This window comes from Ammospiza caudacuta, chromosome 30 (assembly GCF_027887145.1).
Source record: "Ammospiza caudacuta isolate bAmmCau1 chromosome 30, bAmmCau1.pri, whole genome shotgun sequence".
NCBI lineage: Eukaryota > Metazoa > Chordata > Aves > Passeriformes > Passerellidae > Ammospiza > Ammospiza caudacuta.
In genome coordinates this window covers 2,894,965-2,901,624 of record NC_080622.1, presented here as the reverse complement: position 1 = coordinate 2,901,624, position 6,660 = coordinate 2,894,965, and the positions used below count along the sequence as shown (strand labels likewise).

The following is a 6,660-nucleotide window of genomic DNA, read 5'->3' as shown; positions in this document are numbered from 1 at the left end:
TCTCGGTGCCTGCACTTATGCCTGGTGCAGCTCCGTGCCAGCCCTGCTGCCGAACTGCCCGCGCTGCCCCGGAGGAGCCGCAGCTCAGCCGCACGCCGGGCCCCGGGGCCGGGGCTGCGGCCCCGCACCGAGCCAGGTGAGCTGGGGGTACCGGGGGTACCGGGGCTGCGGCCCCGCACCGAGCCAGGTGAGCTGGGGGGATACCGGGGAACCCCGGGATCTGCGAGATTCCCCGGTATCTGCGGTGCCCCCGGGATTGGTGCCCCCGGAATTGATGCCCACAGGATCTGCGGTGCCCCCGGGATCCGCGGTGCCCCGAGATTGGTGCCCCGGAATTGGTGCCCACAGGATCTGCGGTGCCCCCGGGATTGGTGCCGCGGGATCTGCGGTGCCCCGGGATCTGCGGTGCCCCCGGGATTGCTGCCCCGGGATTGGTGCCCACAGGATCTGCGGTGCCCCCGAGATCGGCGCTTTCCATCCCGGTCTCGCCTTTCATTCAGCTCCGCACAGAAAGCGAAACGAGAGCCGGGCTGGCTCAGCTCAGAGGTTTCCCCGGGGTTTTTCCCCTCGCACCGTCCTGCCCTGCAGCGGGGGGGGGGCTCGGGTGGCTTTGTCCTTGTCCCCGAGGTTTCTGGACGGGGCGGCTCCGCAGCGCCGGGGGCACAGCGGGGGCTGGGGGGGTTCTGCCAACTTGGGAGGAGAAAGGAGTTTGGTGCTGCCCGGCTGCTGCAGCCTGGAGCCCAGCTTAGAGCCCAGCCTGGAACCCAGCCTAGAGCCCAGCCCAGCCTAAAGCCCAGCCCAGCGCAGCAGCAGGGCTCCAAGGTGTTGGGCACAAAGGGCATTTTCGGGGCTGTTTCCTCAGGAACCCCATTTTGGGAGAGTGGCTAGGAGTCCGGGATGGGGTTGGTGTGTTCCGTTTGTCCTGCAGTCCCTGCTCCGTGTCCCAAGGAGGCTGCAGCAGTGCAGAGGGAAACTGAGGCACGGAGCCGGGCAGGGATCAGGCTCCCCCAGCTCCTTCCCGTTCGTGTCGCTGGGCTGAGCTAGGGGCAAAGCTGTCGGGTCTGGAACGGGCTGAGGCCGAGCCCAAAGTTTGGGACTTTGGGATGGTTTTCCCTGTCCTCCCCCAGCTCTCTCTGCTGGGAGGCAGGAGGGGGCAAGAGGTGAAATATTTCGGGATTTTCACGGCTTTTTCCAACCCACCAGCCCCGCTGTGAACCCCAGACCCGCCGCGGGTGTCTCGGGGAGGGGGAATTTTCCCGCTGCCCTTTTCCTCTCCCGCAGCCGGAACATTTCACCCCCAGGGTGAAGGGGCTGCCCTTGAGCATCCCTGCCAGGGACCTCTGCCCCTGTCACTTATCCGGGCTCAGCCCACCCCAGAACCTGTTGCTCTTCCTCCTGGCTGCACTTGGGGTGGGAGAATCCCCCCTGTGCTCATCCCGGAGCCTTTTGCACGGCAGGGAGAGGCTGAGCTGGATATTTTAGAGCTGTTTTTCAGGGAATGGTTTAAACTGGGAGCTGGGGTGAGGTTGTGCTGGGAGGGGGGGACATGCGAGTTTGGGAGGCGCTGAAATCAGGGACCCGCACACTACTGCCCCACCCCGTGCCTCAGTTTCCCCAGCAGAGCCCCGGGAAGGCGGGGGTGGGTGTGCAAACCTTCCACGTGTGCGTGTGACACACTTAGCCAGGGCTACACGTGCCGGGGTGTCCCTGGCGGCTCCTGCGGGCTCTGCTCGCCCCCCGCCCCTCCGAACCTCCCCCGGGACCCTCCCCGCGCTCTCCCCCGCACAAGGAGCCCCTTTCTTCGGGGGGCTCGGGCTCCTGGCAGCTGCAGGGACCCCCCCCCCCTCCCCACCTCCTTCCGGCCTTTCAGCTCTGCCAGCTCCGCTGCCAGGAGCCCTCCGGGCGCTCCCGGGGTTGGCACCGCCTGGCACGGCCCCGCTCCCCCCGGGGACCCCTCTGGGGGTGGGCACGGATCCTGGGGGTTTGGGGGCAGGGGTGGGCACGGATCCTGGGGGTTTGCAGCTCCCGGGGGACGGACACGGAGGGGACAGGAGAAACGGCAGCCGGGACAGCGGGTCCGTGCCCGTGCCCGTGCCCGTGCGGCAGCGGCGTGTCCGGAGCCCTTTGCCGGTGGGGACGGGGCTGGAGCAGGGCCAGGCTGTGCCGGAGGCTGCTGACTCATTCTGCAGCTGAGCATCCCTGGAAAGGCACCGCTCTGCTCCCTCCTCCTCCTCCTGCTCCGGATCGCTGCGGGCTGGCAGGGCACCTTGGGAGCGGCGTGAGCAGCATCACGTGGAGGGACAGGAGAAAACTCCTCTGAAGATGAAAAGGGAGAGGAGAAAAACCCCTCCGGAGATGAAAAGGGACATCCACAAGTCCCTCTAAGGGACATCCACAAACCCCTCTCTGGAGATGAAAAGGGACATCCACAAATCTCTCTAAAGGACATCACAAACCCCTCTCTGGAGATGAAAAGGGACACCACAAACCCTTCTAAGGGACATCCACAAACTCCTCTCTGGAGATGAAAAGGGACATCACAAATCTCTCTAAGGGACATCCACAAACCCCTCTCTGGATGAAAAGGGACATCCACAAACCCCTCTAAGGGACATGATAACCCCCCCCCTCCGGAGATAAAAGGGGACATCACAAACTCTTCTAAGGGACATCACAAACCCTCTCAGGGACATCCACAAACCCCTTTAAGGGACCTCCACAAACCCTTTTAAGGGACATCACAAACCCCTCTAAGGGACATCATAAACCCGCCCCTGGAGATAAAAGGAGACATCCACAAACTCTTCTAAGGGACATCCCCAAACCCCTCTAAAGGACATCCTCAAACTCCTCTCTGGAGATGAAAAGGGAAATCCACAAACCCTCTAAGGGACATCCACAAACTCCTCTAAGGGACACCACAAACCCCTCTAAGGGACATCACAAACCCTTTTAGGGGACATCACGAACCCCTCTAAGGGACACCACAAACTCCTCTAAGGGACATCCACAAACTCCTCTAAGGGACACCACAAACCCCTTTAAGGGACATCACAAACCCCTCTAAGGGACATCCACAAACCCCTTTAAGGGACACCACAAACTCCTCTAAGGGACATCACAAACCCTCTCAGGGACACCACAAACCCCTCTAAGGGACACCACAAACCCCTCTAAGGGACACCACAAACCCCTCTAAGGGACACCACAAACCCCTCTAAGGGACACCACAAACCCCTCTAAGGGACATCACAAACCCCTTTAAGGGACATCACAAACCCCTCTAAGGGACACCACAAACCCCTCTAAGGGACATCACAAACTCCTCTAAGGGACATCCACAAACCCCTCTCAGGGACACCACAAACCCCTCTAAGGGACATCACAAACCCCTCTCAGGGACACCCACAGGCACAGCTCCTGTGCTGAGCCCTGGCCCAGGTGCAGCAGCCCCAGGTGCTGCAGGTGCCACGTTCAAGGAGCCAGCTCTGAAAGCAGGGCTGAGCTCAGGGGAGAAAGGAGGAGCAGCGCTGTCCCAAAATAGATCCCAGCTCCATTTTCCACCTGGTTTCCCACAGAAATGGAGGTTAGCCGGCCCTGCCATGTGCCTGCCCGTGTGTCTGTCTGAGCCCGGCAGCTCCTGAGCTCTGAGGTCTCTGAGCCTCACGAGTTGCTGACATTATAATTATTCAACATTTTTTGGCTGCTCTTCCCTAGTCCTGCTCTCAGCTTTTCCCTCAGAATTTGTGGGTTGAAGGATTTTCCATTTGTGGCAAACAGGAAAGATACCCAGCGCAAAAACCCAACGCCAAACCCCAAAGTCTGAGAGTCTCTGCTCATGGGGCAGGGTGAAACTGCCTTTAACCCTTTCCACACCCCATTCCCAGTGCCAGCACACACTCAGGGATGGGCACAGGAGGAGGGCAGCCACTCCAGCTTACCCAATTCCTGTGGAATTTTATCTCTTGGATTTCCTCCCCGGGATTTCAGGGCCGATGTCCGCGCCACCCCGGCGCCTTGGGGAAGGGAAGAAAAGGTGCCAGTGACAAAAGCCTGCCTTGCCTGGCTGCCCAGGGGGTGGCACCAGCCCCCGGGCTGGAGCCTGGCCACGGCTGCCACGCAGGAGGGTTTTGTCCCTCACACAGAGCCATGGGGCTGCATTCAAAATATCTGTCTGGAGCACAGACAGCTCCTGCCTTGGCCCTGGCACCGCTGGGCAGCCCAGCTTTGGCTGCCCCTGCTGGGAAGGGGATGTCTGTGGTCTGCACTGGATGGTTGATGCCCATGGGATGTGGTGCCAGGGGAGTTTTGTTGGTGTCGGGAGCTGTGCATGCACAGTGCCCGGTGCTGCGGGCTGTGTACCCGTGGGGTGCGGTGTCAGGGCTGTGCACCCACGGTGTGGTGCCAGGGATGTACATCCATGGTGTGTGGTGCCAGGGGCTGTGTACCCATGGTGTATATCTGTGGTGCCAGGGATGTACATCCATGGTGTGTGGTGCCAGGGGCTGTGTACCCATGGTGTATATCTGTGGTGCCAGGGATGTACATCCATGGTGTGTGGTGCCAGGGGCTGTGTACCCATGGTGTATATCTGTGGTGCCAGGGATGTACACCCATGGTGTTTGGTGCCAGGGGCTGTGTACCCATGGTGTATATCTGTGGTGCCAGGGATGTACATCCATGGTGTGTGGTGCCAGGGGCTGTGTACCCATGGTGTATATCTGTGGTGCCAGGGATGTACACCCATGGTGTGTGGTGCCAGGGGCTGTGTACCCATGGTGTATATCTGTGGTGCCAGGGATGTACATCCATGGTGTTTGGTGCCAGGGGCTGTGTACTCACAGTGTGCAGTGCCAGGGAATGTATATTTGTGGTTCTGGGTGTTGTGTGTCCATGGTGTGTGGTGCCAGGGTTGTACATCCATGGTGCCAGGGCTGTGCATCCATGGTGTGTGCTGCCAGGGGCTCTGCACCCACAGTGTGTGGTGCCAGGACTGTATCACCATGGCTCCAGGGGCTGCCCATCCGTGGTGTGTGGTGCCAGGGTTCCAGGGGCTGTGGATCCATGGTGTCTGGTGCCAGGGATGTATATCTGTGGTTCCAGGGATTATACATCCACGGGGTGTGGTGCCAGGGGCTGTGTACCCATGGTGTGTGGTGCCAGGGATGTACAGCCATGGCTCCAGGGGCTGTGTACCAACGGTGTGTGGTGCCAGGGGCTGTGTACCCATGGTGTGTGGTGCCAGGGCTGTACATCCATAGTGCCAGGGGCTGTGTACCCATGTTGTGTGGTGCCAGGGATGTACGTCTGTGGTTCCAGGGATTGTACATCCATGGGGTGTAGTGCCAGGACTGTATACCCATGGTGTGTGGTGCCAGGGCTGTACATCCATGGTGTGTGGTGCCAGGGGCTGTACATCCATGGTGTGTGGTGCCAGGGGCTGCCCATCCATGGTGTGTGGTGCCAGGGGCTGCACATCCATGGTGTGTGGTGCCAGGGAATGTATATTTGTGGTTCCAGGGGCTGTGTGCCCACGGTGTACACTGCCAGGGTTATATATCCGTGGTGTGAAATGCCAGGGCTGTATGACCATGGTTCCAGGGGCTGCCCATCCATGGTGTGTGGTGCCAGGGTTCTAGGGGATGTGTGTCCACAGTGTGTGGTGCCAGGGCTGGATTCACAGCCTCTCCCAGAGCAGGGTTCCCCTGGGCACACTCTGGGAACACAGCTTGAGGAGGGACACAGGTGACAGGGCAGCATGCCGTCAGTCTGTCCCCAGCCAGAGCCTGGGCATGGCCTGAGCTGCTCCTGTGGCTGCTGAAATCAACACAGCGCAAAGAGCTCATAAATTACAAATCAGCTCAGAGCCTCGGGCTGCTCGGTTCCCTGGCAATGGCACGATGCATCCCTGGCACGGGAGGCTGAGGAGCCACAAGGAGCCTCTGCAGAGGGGTCAGGGGTATGGAGCAGTGCACCAGGCAGGGACATTTCCCCACATTGCCAGCATCAGCCTCCTCTCTGGATGGCTGCAAGAGCAGCAAGACTGCAAGGACGTCCAGAGCCCCCCATGATGTTCTTATCATGATGTTCTTATCACCCCCTGTGCTGCCCACAGGGCTCTCCTCTCAGCAAGGACACCCAGAGCCCCCCATAATGTCCTTATCATCCCCTGTGCTGCTCCCCAGAGAGGGCTGGGTGATGCCAGTGCTGACCACGGGGCTCTCTCTCAGCGCTGGTGCCCACCCCACCGGTGGCAGCCCTTTGTGCCAGGCAGCCTGGGGGAGGCACGGGACATAAAGGCTGCTTTGGGCAGCCTCGCTTTTCCCAGCCCGCGCACGGGGAGCCTCCGGCGTGAGCTGAATGGCAAAGGAGCCGTCCTGCTCCTTCCCTCCCCCCTGCCCCGGGCTCTGTGTGTGCTCTGGGCTGTCCCCCCCTGCTCGCTGAGCTCAGCTCCCTCCTCGAGCCCCCCCCGGCAGGGCAGGCGTGCATGAGGGCATGCACACGCGTGTGCACACCTGCAGCGTGCCCTGCCCGATCCCTGAGCTCCCTCAGCACCTCCTTCCTCACCAAACCCTCCCCGAGCTTTCTCACGGTGGCACCACGGGCACACGGCCCTGGCGCTGGCATCGCCTCCCTGCCCGCTGCAGCCAGGGCTTGGGC

General features: G+C 61.1%; 1 protein-coding gene across 2 annotated transcripts in view; it reads left to right on the top strand.

Annotated features, from left to right (window-relative positions):
• BCAN (brevican) overlaps positions 1-6,660 on the top strand; it is a 33,628-nt gene continuing 26,968 nt past the window's right edge. For both annotated transcript variants that reach the window (XR_009275792.1, XM_058821733.1), the window contains exon 1: positions 1-136. The gene's annotated coding sequence lies outside the window, so the exon portion shown is untranslated. The remainder of the gene's footprint in view (positions 137-6,660) is intronic.